At 45.1% G+C, this 18,190-nt stretch overlaps 1 pseudogene; it reads right to left on the reverse strand.

Moving 5' to 3' along the window:
- Positions 1-5,281: 5,281 nt before the first annotated feature.
- On the reverse strand, positions 5,282-18,162 carry LOC132766121 (zinc finger protein 658B-like; annotated as a pseudogene).
- Between the last annotated feature and the right edge of the window lie 28 nt (positions 18,163-18,190).

Consider the following 18,190-nt stretch of genomic DNA (forward strand, 5'->3'; position numbering starts at 1 on the left):
CTCGTTTAGGAAGTTTAGCTAAAGGTTTCCCCCCGTTGACATGAAGTCCAGTCGTGTCCGACTCTGGGGGTTGGTGGTGCTCATCTCCGTTTCCAAGCCGAAGAGCCGGCGTTGTCCGTAGACGCCTCCAAAGGACATGTGGCCGGCATGATCTAGGGCAGTCATGCGACCCATGCTCTATTCCGCTTTGGTTAGACCACACCTGGAATATTGTGTCCAATTCTGGGCACCACAATTCAAGAGAGATATTGACAAGCTGGAATGTGTCCAGAGGAGGGCGATTCAAATGATCAAGGGTCTGGAGAACAAGCCCTATGAGGAGCGGCTTAAGGAGCTGGGCATGTTTAGTCTGAAGAAGAGAAGGCTGAGAGGAGACATGATAGCCATGTATAAATATGTGAGAGGAAGCCACAGGGAGGAGGGAGCAAGCTTGTTTTCTGCTTCCTTGGAGATTAGGATGCGGAACAATGGCTTCAAACGACAAGAGAGGAGATTCCATCTGAACACGAGGAAGAACTTCCTGACTGTGAGAGCCGTTCAGCAGTGGAACTCTCTGCCCCGGAGTGTGGTGGAGGCACCTTCTTTGGAAGCTTTTAAACAGAGGCTGGATGGCCATCTGTCAGGGGTGATTTGAATGCAATATTCCTGCTTCTTGGCAGAATGGGGTTGGACTGGATGGCCCATGAGGACTCTTCCAACTCTGATTCTATGATTCTATGACTTCATGGATCTCTATTACCTTCCTGCCGGAGCGGTACCTATTTGATCTACTCACATTTGCATGTTTTCAAACTGTTTGATTGGCAGAAGCTGGGGCTGACAGCGGGAGCTCACCCCCTGCTCCTGGGATTCGAACTGCCGACCTTTTGGTCAGCAAGATCAGCAGCTCAGCTGTTTAACCCACTGCGCTCTTAAGATACTTACTTACTTAGGCGATCCCTCGTTGGACAAGTAAGATGGTCTTCCATCATGCGTTTCCTTGTGGGTCCGCATGTGGCTGTGGAGCCCTATTCTTGCTCTGCATCTTCTTCCGCAGTGAGGACATCGGTTTCCAGGTGGAAGGCGGTCCCGGTCGGGGTTGGTTTGACGCGCCTTCCTCCTGGCACGTTTCTCTCTTTCATCCTCCACTCGTGCCTCCTCGAATTCTGCAGCACTGCTGGTCACAGCTGACCTCCAGCTGGAGCACTCAAGGGCCAGGGCTTCCCAGATCTCAGTGTCTATGCCAGAGTTTTTAAGGTTGGCTTTGAGCCCATCTTTAAATCTCTTTTGTTGTCCTCCAACATTCCGTTTTCCATTCTTGAGTTCGGAGTAGAGCCACTGTTTTGGGAGACGGTGGTCGGGCATCCGGACAACATGGCCGGTCCAGCGGAGTTGGTGGCGGAGGACCATCGCTTCAGTGCTGGTGGTCTTTGCTTCTTCCAGTATGCTGACGTTTGTCCGCTTATCTTCCCAAGAGATTTGCAGGATTTTCTGGAGGCAGCGCTGATGGAATCGTTCCAGGAGTTGCATGTGACGTCTGTAGACAGTCCACGTCTCACAGGCATATAGCAGGGTTGGGAGGACAATAGCTCTATAAACAAGCACCTTGGTATCCCTACGGATGTCCCAGTCCTCAAACACTCTCTGCTTCATTCGGAAAAATGTTGCGCTCGCAGAGCTCAGGCAGTGTTGTATTCCTCCATTATCCAGCATCCAGATATTGGCAATATGGTCTCTCATTCCTCTGCCTTTTCTAAACCCAGCTTGTCCATCTGGCAACTCTTTCTCCATGTCTTGCTGGAGTCTTCCTTGCACGATCTTGAGCATTCCCTTTACTGGCATGAGAAATAAGGGCCGCTGTTCAGAAGTTTGAGCAGTCTTTAGCATTTTTTGGTATGGGGATATAAGTTGATTATTTTCCAGTCTGATGGCCATTCTTGTGTTTTCCATATTTGCTGGCATATGGCATGCATCACCTTGACAGCATCCTCTTTCCAAGATTTTAAAGCATGTATAACATCTAAAAACAAGGATACTAATTTCATAGAACCATGGCATCTACAATAAAATAGTGGAGAGAGAGTGCTGTAGTTCCATGCGTCAGATCTCCTTTTCTTCCTTTTCTTCAGCCGCATGTATTTCAAGACGCAGCGGGTCCAGGAGGCAAAGAGCCAGGTGAGACCCTCGAGGCCATCTAAGCTGACCCTCGCCCTTGGAAACAAAAAAAGTGATTTGCATTGGGCCTTATTGTTATGATATTAGGATATAGTAATATATTATTTAATAATATTATTACATAATAATGGCAAGATCAAAATTATTATTATTGTTGTATTGCAAGTATTATATGTTAATGATGTTGATGGGATAGGATATCAATACAAATAAAAATGTAATGTTCGTTTGTGGAATTAACTCAAAAACCACTGGACAAATTGACACTAAATTTGGACACAAGACACCTAACAACCCAATGTATGTCATTCACTCAAAATAATTGATTTTGTCATTAGGGAGTTGTAGTTACTGGGATTTATAGTTCACCTACAATCAAAGAGCATTCTGAACTCCACCAATGATGGAATTGAACCAAACGTGGCATACAAGACTCCCAAGACCAACAGAAAACACTAGAAGGGTTTGGTGGGCATTGACATTGAGTTTGGGAATTGTAATTCACCTACATCCAGAGAGCACTGTGGACTCAAACAATGATGGATCTCGACCAAATTTGGCATGAATATTCCATATGCCCAAATATGAACACAGATGGAGTTTGGGGGAAATAGACCTTGACATTTGGGAGTTGTAATTACTGGGATTTATAGTTCACCTACAATCAAAGAGCATTCTGAACCCCACCAATGACAGAATCGGGGCAAACTTCCCACACAGAACCCCCATGACCAACAAAAAATACTTAAGGCCATCCAGTCCAACTCCCTTCAGCAGGGCAAGAAAATCTAATCAAAGCCCTCCTGACAAAGAGCCATCTAGTCATAAATATAGGTAGATAGATATGATTCACACAGACACACAGATATGGTATTATAGATTTGAAAGGGACCCCTAAAGAAGGACAATGATACGTCGCATATTCCAGAGCAGGCAAACCAGACAATCTCTACATTAACACTGACAAAGAAACAACAAGAAATACTGTTTACCCACAAGCATAAAGAAATTATATATATTAGAAACCAACACTTTCTCATTATTTATAATAACAACAACAACAACTTTATTCTTATACCCCGTCACCATTTCCCTGGGTGGCTTACATATTTATTTATTTATTTATTTATTTATTTAAAAGTTTTGTATACCGACCTTCTCACCTCTCTTGAGGGACTCAGACCGGTTTCCAACCATAATATCACATACAGTCAATAAAACATCATAATTCATATTATAGTAAAACACTAAAACATTAAAACAGCAGTTACATTCAATAAATACAATGATCAGTCGTCCCACTAAAATCGGTGTTCATCATCCTCCATCCATATCTCAGGGAGTTGGCTCACTCGTCGAATGCCTGTCTCCATAGCCACGTCTTCACCTGCTTCCTGAATGTCAGGATAGAAGGGTCGGTTCTGATCTCCAGTGGGAGAGAGTTCCAGAGTCGAGGGGCCACCACCGAGAAGGCCCTGTCCCTCGTCCCCACCAGACGCGCTTGCGAGGCCGGTGAGACCGAGAGCAGGGCCTCTCGAGACGATCTTAATAATCTTGATGGTTCATAGGGGAGAATACGTTCGGAGAGGTAAACAGGGCCGGAGTCGTTTAGGGCTTTATAGGTTAACACCAGCATGGGACAAAATGCCCACAAGACATAAAATACGAAACAATAAATTAAAACAACCAATTAAAATAAAAGCATAGTAAAATATAACAATAAAAGCAGATTTAAATAAAACATAACACAAAACAACAGCATAGAAACTCAATCAAAACAATACTCCACAAAACCAATAGCCAGTATATATACATTATATATCATAGAATCATAGAGTTGGAAGAGACCTCATGGGCCATCCAGTCCAACCCCCTGCCAAGAAGCAGGAATATTGCATTCAAAGCACCCCTGACAGATGACCACCCTGTCATATATCAACCTTTCTTGGGTCTCCACAATAAACTTTTGCTTCAAAAAGTGTTGTGTGGCTCTACAGTTTAAAAACAAATGGAACTGTTTGTTGAACGCTGGATCATCTCTCCTTCTCCGATTTCAACGGTAAGGAATTTATTTATTTATTTGGTATTTTTTTATTTATTTTTGATGAAAGAAAGGGGGGAAGTGTGATTATTTTGCAATGAAATATGCTGCATTCGTTTTATAATCCATGAACATTTTTGTAGTTTCTTGGTGTGGCTAGAGACAAGGTGCTTTTGTATCCTAATGGTCTTGTTGCTACAAGGAGCGATGAAACATGATCAATGGTTGCAAAGGGGGAAAAGTGGCTCAATCTCTCCCTCTGTCCTCCCCTTCTTTGTCTGCCTGGAAAGGGAGAGACACTTCTCTGAGGAAATGTACAGCTTCATTTTGGGACAATTTGGAGAGTCACAGGAAACACACCTCTGCTAGACTTGTGTGAGTTCGCTGATGCCCAACGCCTGCTCTGCCATACCTGAAGCTCTTTCCAAATTCCATGCCTTTATGTGTTTTCTCCTCTGTGTGGGGCACAGAATCGCAGACCCGGAACAGACCACAAGGACCATCCAGTCCAATACAGGAATACACAATGAAAACAATTCATTTGACAGCCATGCTCTCAGAGCAGCTCTTCTTACAATCCAAGCTATTCTATGGCTTCTCCCTAGTATGGGTCCTTTGATGGCGTTGCAGAGTTCCACTCTGATTGAAGTTCTTTCCACATTCAATGCATTTATATGGCTTCACCCCTGTGTGGGTCCTTTCATGGGTACGCAGGTTGTTGTATCTCAGGCTAAGATTCACCTTGCTATCTTTAACAAACCAGCCAAAGTTGTGAGGTAGAAAGTTTATTGTGAGGTTTTCAAACAAAGCAGTTCATAAGCAGTGAGGAGATCAGTAGTACAAGGTAAAAATCCAGTATAATCCCTCTTTGTCAAAGCAGGAGACTTGAAGCATAGAATCAGAGTAAAGTCCAGGAAATAGCATGAGGTAACATGGAGCAGCCTTTTTCCAAGCCCCAGAGCCGAAGCCAAAGCAAGCCATTAGCAATGTTGGAACTAACACAGAGCCAGCTCCAAGGCAGGTTACTTACACGTTAAACAAAAACATTGAACATCAAACAAGCAGCTAACGAGCAGTTTTCCCACCAACAGATGAGCTCAAGACTTGGACGCAATCTGTGAGCTCCGTCTCAACACCTGGGCAGCTTGACCTTGATTCCCACCGACTGCCTTATCAGCTACATTCCGTTCTTGTGAGAACAGCGGCTTGTCTCTAGCTACAGGCTGTGGCTGAGAAAACTGAAAGCCCACATCTGCACCCTCATCCCCATCATGCTGTCCTGCACTCTCATTCCCATCATGCTGTTGCTGTTGAACCACAACACAGGTCTCCACTCTGAGAGAAGCTCTTTCCACATTCCATGCATTTATATGGCTTCTCCCCTGTGGGTCCTTTCATGGCAATGCAGATGTACCCTCTGAGAGAAGCTCTTTCCACATTCCATGCATCCAAATGGCTTCTCCCCAGAGTGGGTCCTTTGATGGGAGCACAGAGCTGCACTCTGACTAAAGCTCTTTCCGCATTCCATGCATTTATATGGCTTCACCCCTGTGTGGGTCCTTTCATGGCAAAGCAGATGTACACTCTGAGAGAAGCTCTTTCCACATTCCATGCATTTATATGGCTTCTCCCCTGTGTGAGTCCTTTCATGGCGATGCAGATGTGCACTTCTACTGAAACTTTTCCCACATTCCATGCATTCATAAGGTTTCTCCCCTGTATGGGTCCTTTGATGGCAACGCAGATCTTTACTCCAACTGAAGCTCTTTCCACATTCCATGCATTTATATGGCTTCTCCTCATTGTGGATCCTTTCATGGGCGTGCAGCACTTCACTCTGAGAGAAGCTCTTTCCACATTCCATGCATTCATATGGTTTCTCCCCTGTGTGGATCTTTTGATGGGTACACAGACAGTGACTCCGACCAAACCTCTTTCCACATTCCATGCATTCATATGGTTTCTCTCCTGTGTGGGCCCTTTGATGGGTACGCAACGTTCCACTCTCAGAGAAGGTCTTTCCACATTCCATGCACTTATATGGCTTCTCCCCCGTATGGATCCTTTGATGGCAATGCAGATGTGCACTTCTACTGAAACTTTTCCCACATTCCATGCATTCATAAGGTTTCTCCCCTGTATGGGTCCTTTGATGGCAACGCAGATCTTTACTCCAACTGAAGCTCTTTCCACATTCCATGCATTCATAAGGTTTCTCCCCTGTATGGGTCCTTTGATGGCAATGCAGATCTTTACTCCAACTGAAGCTCTTTCCACATTCCATGCATTCATAAGGTTTCTCCCCTGTATGGGTCCTTTGATGGCAACGCAGATTTTTACTCCAACTGAAGCTCTTTCCACATTCCATGCATTCATAAGGTTTCTCCCCTGTATGGGTCCTTTGATGGCAATGTAGATTTTTACTCCAACTGAAGCTCTTTCCACATTCCATGCATTCATAAGGTTTCTCCCCTGTATGGGTCCTTTGATGGCAACGCAGATCTTTACTCCAACTGAAGCTCTTTCCACATTCCATGCATTCATAAGGTTTCTCCCCTGTATGGGTCCTTTGATGGGAACGCAGATTTTTACTCCAACTGAAGCTCTTTCCACATTCCATGCATTCATAAGGTTTCTCCCCTGTATGGGTCCTTTGATGGCAACGCAGATTTTTACTCCAACTGAAGCTCTTTCTACATTCCATACATTTATTTGGCTTCTCCCCTGTATGGGTCCTTTGATGGCAACGAAGATCTTTACTCCAACTGAAGCTCTTTCCACATTCCATGCATTTGTATGGCTTCTCCCCTGTATGGGTCCTTTGATGGCAACGCAGACCTTCACTCCGACTGAAGCTCTTTCCACATTGCACACATTCATATGGCTTCTTCCCTTTATGGGCGCTGGGATGGGAATGTAGAGGATATTCCATTGTTTGTAATTTATGATTCCCATGCAATGCCGGAATTTCACAAAATAAATTCTTTCAACAGAACAGGAATTCTTTTCAGTCTCAGGTTTTCTGTAGCCTCTCTAGTTCCTTTTCGAAACCTCTCTTTTTACGTCACAACCTTGCTTTTCCCATTCATGTTAGACTTTGGGCCTCCCTGCGACAAAGCTGTCACAAGATTGTCTTCACACGGTTTGTTCAGGATGTATCTGCGTGATGAAAAAGAGGAAAGTCTCATCAGGAGTTGAGCACACAAAGACCTCATTGTACATCAAGACTGGGAACCAAGAGAACAGGTGAGGGGTCTGGCCCAACGGGGAAGAACTTGCTGTGAAACTGACCACCATAAGCAACAGCTGCCAATTCGGGTGGTTCACTCCTGATACAATAAATAAATAAACCCACATCTATGGTAGGTATCCTCAGGACTAATTCAACCTGAGAAGTCAGCCATAGCAGAGCATCTGATGAACCTGGACACAACATATTATTTGAAAACACGGAATTGTTGAACCACTCTAATAACCACCACGTCAGACTACACAGAGAAGCCATTGAAATCCACAAGCATGTGGACAATTTCAACAGAAAGGAGGAAACCATGAAAATGAACAAAATCTGGCTACCAGTATTTCAAAATAGCTAAAATCAGGACAGTTAATAAAGAGCAACACTCAGAAGACACAGGAATTCCAGACAAGAATCAAACTGGGCCAGCTAACACCTCCCAACAAAACATTCCTCCAGGCAGCAACCAGCTAGGCCTTGAATTGCAAGGCTATTCAATGCTAATCAAGGTGGCAAATTGCAACATTCACATGTACCTCTAGCAGACAAGAGTGCTTTCTCCCACCCTGGACATGCCACAGATAAATAAACTCTAGACCAGTGTTTCTCAACCTGTGGGTCCCCAGATGTTTTGGCCTTCAACTCCCAGAAATCCTAACAGCTGGTAAATGGCTGGGATTTCTGGGAGTTGTAGGCCAAAACACCTGGGGACCCACAGGTTGAGAACCACTGCTCTAGACAAGAAACAATCAGAGACAGCTAATCACCTCTCAACAAAGAATTCCCCCATGCAGTAAGACGCCACACCTGAAACTGCCAGGCCATTAAATGGAAATCAAGGTGGCCAATGGAAACATTAACACCTACTTCAAACAGACAGGAGTTCTTTCTCCCACCTTGGACATCTTCCCATAGATATATGTAATCCCCATTTTCCTAGTTTCCAACAGCTCCTTCAACCTCTGAGGATGCCTGTCATAGATGTGGGTGAAACACCAGGAGAGAATGCTTCTGGAACATGGCCATACAGCCCAACAAACACAGGAATCAATTTATCTACTGTTGCTTTTAAAATTGTTTATTTTGATTTTATGCTTTATGTGTTGAAAGGGGGTGGTTGTTATACTTTTATGTGACTTGTTTTATACTTATGTGCCGTTTTGACCTGCCTTATGTTAAATGTGCACCCTGGAAATATCCCTCCCACCAAATTGGGAGGGATAGCCAATACTCCAGAGGACAGGAGCAGGATTCAAAACGATCTTGACAGATTAGAGAGATGGGCCAAAACTAACAAAATGAAGTTCAACAGTGACAAATGCAAGATACTCCACTTTGGCAGGAAAAACGAAATGCAAAGATACAGAATGGGGGACGATGCCTGGCTCGAGAGCAGTACGTGTGAAAAAGATCTTGGAGTCCTCGTGGACAGCAAGTTAAACATGAGCCAACAATGTGATGTGGCGGCAAAAAAAGCCAATGGGATTTTGGCCTGCATCAGTAGGAGCATAGTGTCTAGATCTAAGGAAGTAATGCTACCCCTCTATTCTGCTTTGGTTAGACCACACCTGGAATATTGTGTCCAATTCTGGGCACCACAATTCAAGAGAGATATTGACAAGCTGGAATGTGTCCAGAGGAGAGCGATTAAAATGATAAAAGGTCTGGAGAACAAGCCCTATGAGGAACAGCTTAAGGAGCTGAGCATGTTTAGCCTGAAGAAGAGAAGGCTGAGAGGGGATATGATAGCCATGTATAAATATGTGAAAGGAAGCCACAGGGAGGAGGGAGCAAGCTTGTTTTCTACTTCCCTGGAGACTAGGATGTGAAACAATGGCTTCAAACTACAAGAGAGGAGATTCCATCTGAACATGAGGAAGAACTTCCTGACTGTGAGAGCCGTTCAGCAGTGGAACTCTCTGCCCCGGAGTGTGGTGGAGGCTCCTTCTTTGGAAGCTTTTAAACAGAGGCTGGATGGCCATCTGTCGGGGGTTATTTGAATGCGATGTTCCTGCTTCTTGGCAGAATGGGGTTGGACTGGATGGCCCATGAGGTCTCTTCCAACTCTTTGATTCTATGATTCTGGAGTGCCTTTGTAAGCCACCCTGAATTCCTCCGGGGAGATGGTGGCAAGATATAAATAAAGTTAATTTATTATTCCACCTGAACATTCGGAAAAACTTTCTCCCATCTGTTGCACAGCAGCGAAGAGAAGGGTGAAGGGGAGCAGTAGCTAGGCCACCAACACACCATCCTGTGGGACCTGCCTTCCCTGGGAAAGGAAGGTCCACCCTTGTTGACATTCTGCGGGCCCTACCTTGCTACTCAGCTCCAGGGATTATGGGATGATACAGATTATCTGGACCCATCTCCGTCAGGCTTTAGGCCTGGTCACGGTACAGACACAGCTCTGGTTGCCTTGGTGGATGATCTCCGCCGAGAACTAGACAGGGGGAGTGTATCCTTGTTGATTCTCTTGGATATCTCAGCAGCTTTCAATACCATTGACCATTATATCCTTCTGGGTCGACTTTCGGGAAAGGGTCTCAGGGTCACTGCTTTGCAATGGCTCTAATCCAGTGGTTCTCAACCTTCCTAATGCCGTGACTCCTTAATAAAGTCCTTCATGTTGTGGTGACCCCCAACCATAACATTGTTTTTGTTGCTACTTCATAACAGCCATTTTACTACTGCTATAAATCATAATGTAAATATCAGATATGCAAGATGTATTTTCATTCACTGGACCAAACTGGGCACAAATACCCAATGCACCCACATGTAAATGCTAGTGGGGTTGGGGAGGACTGATTTTGTAATTTGGGAGTTGTAGTTGCTGGGATTTATAGTTCACCTACAATCAAAGAACATCCTGAGCTCCATCAATGATGGAATTGAACCAAATTTGGCACACAGAACTCCCATGACCAACAGAAAATACTGGAAGGGTTTGGTGGGCATTGCCCTTGAGTTTGGGAGTTGTAGTTAACCTACATCCAGAGATCACTGTGGACCCAAACAATGGAGGATCTGGACCAAACTTGTGGAGTTTGGGGAAAATAGACCTTGACCTTTGGGAGTTGTAGTTACTGGGATTTATAGTTCACCTACAATCAAAGAGTATTTTGAACTCCATCAATGATAGAATTGGGCCAAACTTCCCACACAGAGCTTCCATGTCCAACAGAAAATACTGTGTTTTCTGATGGTCTTTGGTGACCCCTCTGACACCCCCTTGCGACCCCCCCCCCCGGGGTCCCGACCCCCAGGTTGAGAAACACTGATCTACATGAAACCACTGGATGAGGTAATCCGGAGTTTTGGAGTTCAGTGCCATCTCTATGTAGATGACACACAACTCTACTACTCTTTTCCACCAGATTCCAACGAAGCCCCCCGGATCCTTGACCAGTGTCTGGCTGTCGTGATGGGCTGAATGAGGGCTAATAAACAGAAGCTTAATCCTGACAAAACAGAGGTCTTCTAGATCACTCATGTGGCCGATCGGATACTAGGGTGGCAACCTGTGCTCGATTGGGTTACACTCCCCCTAAGGACACAGATCCACAGTCTGGGTGTCCTTCTGGACTCCGCCTTGATGCTCAGGTGTTGGCAGTGGCAGGGAGGGTCTTTGTGCAATTAAAGCTTGTGTGCCAACTGTACCCTTACCTTGTGAAGTCTGACTTGGCCACAGTTGAACATGCCCTAGTTACCTCCAGATTGGATTACTGCAATGCACTCTATGTGGGGCTGCCTTTGAAGACGACCTGGAAACTGCAGTTGGTTCAAAGATCGGCAGCCAGATTACTAACAGGAGCTAGTTACAGGGAGCAGTCAACCCCCCTGTTCAAACAGCTCCACTGGCTGCCAATAAGTTTCCAGTCCCAACTCAAGGTGCAGGTGATTACCTAAGGTAAAGGTAAAGGTAGTCCCCTGACATTAAGTCCAGTCATGTCTGACTCTGGGGTGTGGTGCTCATCTCCATTTCTAAGCCGAAGAGCCAGCGTTGTCCGTAGACACCTCCAAGGTCATGTGGCAGGCATGACTGCATGGAGCTCCGTTACCTTCCCGCCGGAGCGGTACCTATTGATCTACTCACATTTTGCATGTTTTCAAACTGCTAGGTTGGCAGAAGCTAGGGCTGACAGCGGAAGCTCACGCCGCTCCCCGGTATCGAACCTGCGACCTTTCGATCAACAAGCTCAGCAGCTCAGTGCTTTAACCCACTGCACCATCGGGGGCTCCTACAAAGCCCTAAAATTACCTACAAAGCCCTAAATGGTTCAGGACCTGTCTATCTTTGCAATTGCATCTTCCCCTATGAACCAGCACATACTATAAGATCATCCAGGGAGGCTCTTCCCTTGCTTCCACCGCCACTTACAGCACCCCACCCAAGGGAGAGGGCCTTCTTGGTGGTGGCCCCTTAGCTCTGGGACTCTCTACTTAGGGAGATCAGACAGGCACCTACTCTATCCAATTCCCGTAAGGATTTAAAAACCTGGATGTTCTGTTGTGCATTTGACTAAGCACTTCACCAGAGAATTGGTTCAATCTCCTTCCTGTAATCCTGACATTTTAAATGGCTAAGGACATTACCCAACAAAACAACAATGTATGTGCGTGACTCGCAAAACTCTGCCTCAGAGTAGGTGACTTCATACTGTATTACTATGTCAATAAGACTTCAAAATCCACAGTAGAAAAAGTACAATTCTCATATTATAACTCAACTAAAACAAGGTTGTTCCCCTTGTTTTGTTCTACCTTCTTTGGGTGTTATGCCAGTCTTATCTATAATGCTTGAGTACACCAAATAAGACAACAGATATACTAAAAACCCCAAATTAGCATTGCTTTGAAAAAAGTTTTGGATACACACGCTTCTCTACTTATATTCCCGATAGTAGCTTTGGCTCTGTTGTGAATGCCTGTCTTTATCAATAATGCTTGGGTACACTAGATAAGAAATAAAGCAACATCTGTGAAGTGAATTTGAGCGACAATTATGTGTTAATGCGGACCACTTAATCGGTGAAATAAACGAGCCTTTATTGAAAACCACTGCCAGGGGTCATCCGGAGTTTTGGAGCACGTTGTCACCTTTATGGTGAAGGAAAGGGAGGAAGGAGGGAAGAATGGAAGGAGGAAAGGTAAGAGGGATGGAAAAATGGAAGGAAGAAAAGAAGGGAAGGAAAAATGGAAGGAGGGAAGGAAAATGGAAGTCAGAAAAGAAGGGAAGGAAGGAGGGAAGGAAAAGAAGGAAAAGTGGAAGGATGGAAGGAAGGAGGGAAGGAAAAATGGAAGAAGGGAAGGAAGGAAAAGTAGAAGGAGGAAAGGAAGGAGGGAAGGAAGAAAAGAAGGAAAATGGAAGGAGGAAAGGAAGAAGGGATGGAAAATGGAAGGAAGAAAAGAAGGGAAGGGAGGAAGGAACAATGGAAGGAGGAAAGGAAGGAAAAATAGAAGGAGGGATAGAAATATAGAAGGAAGAAATAAGGTTAGGAAGGAAGGAATGGAAAACGGAAGGAAGGAAAATGGAAGGAGGGAAGGAAGGAAAAATGGAAGAAGGGATGGAAAATTGAAGGAAGAAAAGAAGGTTAGGAAGGAAGGAAAAACAGGAGGAGGAAAGGAAAGAAGGAAAAATGGAAGGAGGAAAGGAAAGAAAAATGGAAGGAGGAAAAGGAGGGAAGGAAGAAAAGAAGGAAAAATGGAAGAAGAGAAGGAAGGAGGGATGGAAAAATGGAAGGAAGAAAAGGAGGTTAGGAAGGAAGGAAAAACAGGAGGAGGAAAGGAAGGAACAAAGAAAGAAAGAAAGAAAGAAAGAAAGAAAGAAAGAAAGAAAGGAAAAGTGGAAGGAGGAAAGGAAGGTAAAATGGAAGTAGGGAAGGAAGGAAGGAGGGGGTTGGGAAGGAAGAGAGGAAGGAAAGGAGGAAGAGAGAAGGAAGGAAGGCACAGGGACACCCAAGGGTCCTTTTCCCCAGAGAAAAGAGGGGCTGGGCCCCAACTCTTCCTCCTCACCTCATTCCTCCTCCTCGTCATCGTCAGAGTCTTGCAGGTGACTGTCCTTGGTATATGGAATTTGTAGTTCACCCTTATCCAGAGAACACTGAACCCAGCCAATGACAGAGCTGGACCAAACTTGGTACACACGCCCAATGAAATCACATTCTGACTTTTTCCTAATAGTGTTATGTGTTACTAATTGATTAAATTATATTACCTAAAACCACAAAACAAACAATGTTTTTTTTCAAATAATCTGGGCACCACCGGGTACCCAAGTTATTATTCAATGTAAAAAAGGGAACTTATGTATGTATGTATGCATTGAATGTTTGCCATATATGTGTACATTGTAATCCGTCCTGAGTCCCTTGCGGGGTGAGAAGGGTGGAATCTAAATACTATAAATAAATAATAAACAAAACATGGGCGATAATATTTGTGGCCCATTTCCTATTGGCTCCCACTTCCAGAGACCACTGTGACCCCCACAGATGATGGATCAGGAGCATTGGGTTGTTGTAGGTTTTCCGGGCTATATGGCCATGTTCTAGAGGCATTTTCTCCTGACGTTTCGCCTGCATCTATGGCAAGCATCCTCAGAGGTAGTGAGATCAGGAGCATGTTTGGCACACAGAAAACCCAGAGGGATTTGGGAGGGGGAAAACTGTCCTTGATTTTGCAGAGTTGTAGTTCCCTACATCTAGAGTGCATGGTGAACCCAGACAATGATGGATCTGGACCGAACATGGCACAATAACCCGATATGCCCAAATTTGAATACGGGCAGGGTTAGGGGAAATTGATCTTGTATTCTGAAGAGTTGTAGTTCACCCACATTCTGAGAGCACTGAACCCAGATTATTTGAATACTGGGGGGTTTGGAGGCAGTTCACCTTGAAATTTGGGGAAGTAGTGATGAAACATTAATGGTTGCAATAGGGAAAGGGCTCTATCCCTCCCTTTCTCCTCCCCTTCTTTTGTCTTCCTAGAAAAACAGAAGACACTTCTCTGGGAAAATATATAGTTTCATTTTGGGACAACTTGGAAAGTCACATTGAGCACTCCTCTGCTAGACTTGTGTAAATTCACTGATGCCTAATGCCTACTCTGCCATATCTGAAGCTCTTTCTGTGGTTTCTCCTCTGTGAGGGCAGAGAATTCTAGACCTGGAACAGACCACAAGGACCATCCAGTCAAAGCCCCTGCCATACAGGAACACATAATGAAAACAATTCATTTGACAGTGAAGTCCACTCTGAGTGTGGCTCTTCACACAATCCAAGCTATTCTATGGCTTCTCCCCAGTGTGAGTCCTCTGATGGGAATGCAGAGTTACATTCTGACGAAAGCTCTTTCCACATTCTATGCATTTACTTGGCTTCTCACCTGTGTGGGTCCTTTGATGGCAATGCAGATGTACATTTTTTATGGAAACTTTTCCCATTTTTCACATTTTTTATGGAAACATTCCGTACATTCATATGGCTTCTCTCCTGTGTGGGTCCTTTGATGGGATTTCAGATTTCCATTGTGACTGGAGCACTTTCCACATTCCACGCATGTATATGGCTTCTCCCTCATGTGGGTCCTTTCACGGGAATGCAGTATGCCATTGTGAGTGAAGCTCTGTCCATATCCCATGCATTTAGATTGCTTCTCCCCTGTGTGGATCTTTTGATGGATCTTCATATATCCTTTGGTAGAGAAGCTCTTTCCACATTTCATGCAGTTATATGTCTTCTCCCCTGTGTGGGTCTTTTGATGGGAATGCAGACAGTCATTCCAACTAAAGTTCATTCCACATAGAATCATAGAATCCTAGAGTTGGAAGAGACCTCCTGGGCCATCCAGTCCAACCCCCTGCCAAGAAGCAGGAATATTGCATTCAAATCACCCCTGACAGATGGCCATCCAGACTCTGTTTAAAAGCTTCCAAAGAAGGAGCCTCCACCACACTCCAGGGCAGAGAGTTCCACTGCTGAACAGATCTCACAGTCAGGAAGTTCTTCCTCGTGTTCAGATGGAATCTCCTCTCTTGTAGTTTGAAGCCATTGTTCCGCATCCTAGTCTCCAAGGAAGCAGAAAACAAGCTTGCTCCCTCCTCCCTGTGGCTTCCTCTCACATATTTATACATGGTTATCATATCTCCTCTCAGCCTTCTCTTCTTCAGGCTAAACATGCCCAGCTCCTTAAGCCACTCTTCATAGGGCTTGTTCTCCAGACCTTTGATCATTTTAGTCGCCCTCCTCTGGACACATTCCAGCTTGTCAATATCTCTCTTGAATTGTGGTGCCCAGGATTGGACACAATATTCCAGGTGTGGTCTAACCAAAGCGGAATAGAGGGGTAGCATTACTTCCCTAGATCTAGACACTATGCTCCTATTGATGCAGGCCAAAATCCCATTGGCTTTTTTTGCCGCCACATCACATTGTTGGCTCATGTTTAACTTGTTGTCCACGAGGACTCCAAGATCTTTTTCACACGTACTGCTCTCAAGCCAGGTGTCCCCCATTCCATGCATTTATATGGCTTCTCTCCTGCGTGGGTTCTTTGATGGGATTTCAGACTTCCACTGATATAGAAGCACTTCCCACATTCCATGCATTTATATGGTTTCTCCACTGAGTGGCTCTTTCGATGGTAACACAGCTGTCCACCATGACTAAAGCTCTCTCCACATTCAATGCACTTATATGGCTTCTCCCCTGTGTGGGTCCTTTGATGGGCATGCAAAAAGCCACTCTGGCTAAAGCTCTTTCCACATTCCATGCATTTATACAGCCTTTCCTCTTATGTGGGTCCTTTTGATGGCAATGCAGGTATTCATTTTGACAGAAACTTTTCCCACGTTCCATGCATTCGTATGGTTTCTCCCCTGTGTGGGTCCTTTGATGAGTTCACAGTGACTGTGACTAAACCTCTTTCCACATTCCATGCATTTATATGGTTTCTCTCCTGTGTGGACCCTTTCATGGGTATGCAGGTCTCCACTATTACCAGAGCTGTGAAGGAAACAAATAGGGAGGGAGGGAAGGAAGGAAGGAGAGAAGGGAAGGAGAGAAAGGGGGGGGGGGAGGAAGGAAGGATGGAAGGAAGGAAGGAGAGAAGGATGGAACCAAAGAGTGAAGGAAGCAATGAAAGAAAGAGGTAGAGAAGGTAGAAAGGAGAAAAAGGAGAAGGGAAAGAAAAAGGGGGCATGGAACAGGTAGGTACCTCTCTTTCATAATAGTCCAGACAGCTATGTCTACTTCAAAATAATTGCTATAGCTTACTTTAAGCCATAGCAATGCATGGCAGGGCACAGCTAGTAAATAAAATAATAAATTAATCAGTGGTGATATCTGCATTGAGGTATTTTATTTTTATTTATCATGTCAGGCAACTGAACAGTTATATTACATTTTTGACAGCACAAACAAACAAACATACAAAAGAGAGTTTGCAAGCTTGGTAGTTGATTAGATGCCCTTTGACCCGTATCTGGCCACTTGGAGTGCTTCTGTTGTTGCCGCAAGGAGGTCCTCCATTGTGCATGTGGCATGGCTCAGGGTGCATTGCAGCAGGTGGTCAGTGGTTTGCTCTTCACACTCGCATGTTGAGGATTCTATTTTGTAGCCCCATTTCTTAAGATTGGCTTCTGCATCTCGTGGTGCCAGAGCGCAGTCTGTTCAGCGCCTTCCAAGTCGTCCAGTCCTCTGTGTGCCCAGGGGGGGGGGGGTGTCTCTAATTTGGTATCAGCCATTGGTTGAGGTTCTGGGTTTGAGCCTGCCACTTTTGGACTCTCACTTGCTGAAATGTTCCGGCGAGTGTCTCTGTAGATCTTAGAAAACTATTTCTAGATTTAAGTCGTTGACGTGCTGGCTGATACCCAAACGGGATGAGCTGGAGATGTCTCTGCCTTGGTCCTTTCACTATTGGCTGCTATTTCCCGGCGGATGTCAGGTGGTGCAATACTGGCCAAGCAGTGTAATTTCTCCAGTGGTGTAGGGCGCAGACACCCCGTGATAATGCGCCATGTCTCATTAAGAGCCACACCCACTGTTTTAGTGTGGTGAGATGTGTTCCACACTGGGCATGCATACTCAGCAGCAGAGTAGGAAAGCGCAAGGGCAGATGTCTTCACTGTGTCTGATTGTGATCCCCAGGTTGTGCCAGTCAGCTTTTGTATGATGTTGTTTCGAGCGCCCACTTTTTGCTTGATGTTCAGGCAGTGCTTCTTGTAGGTAAGAGCACGGTCCAGAGTGACTCCCAGGTATTTGGGTGTGCTGCAATGCTCCAGTGTGATTCCTTCCCAGGTGATCCTCAGAGCTCGGGATGCTTCTCTGTTCTTGAGATGAAAGGTACATGTCTGTGTTTTAGATGGGTTGGGGATCAGCTGGTTTTCCCTGTAATAGGCAGTAAGAGCACCTAGAGCTTCGGAAAGCTTCTGTTCTACCATCTCATAACTCCCTGCTTGAGCGGTGATGGCACGATCATCAGCATAGATGAAGCTCCTGGAGGCATCCTTTGTTTACCTTTCCAAGCCACGGCCTCTGTGTGTATGTGTGTGTCTGGCCCCACAAAGGACCAGGAAGGGGAATCCTTTTTCCCCCCATCCCATAATATCCCCAAAGGACACACAAACAGACCCCCCCCCCCTCCAAAAGGAGGGATTGGACCCCAACACTCTCTTCCTCTGCCTTACCTCAGTTTTCATCCTCTTCTCAAATGGTTTCCTGTTCCTGTTCTAAAAAGTCCTTCTTTGCCCC

The sequence above is a fragment of the Anolis sagrei genome, chromosome 2, assembly GCF_037176765.1.
Source record: "Anolis sagrei isolate rAnoSag1 chromosome 2, rAnoSag1.mat, whole genome shotgun sequence".
Taxonomy (NCBI): Eukaryota; Metazoa; Chordata; class Lepidosauria; order Squamata; family Dactyloidae; genus Anolis; species Anolis sagrei.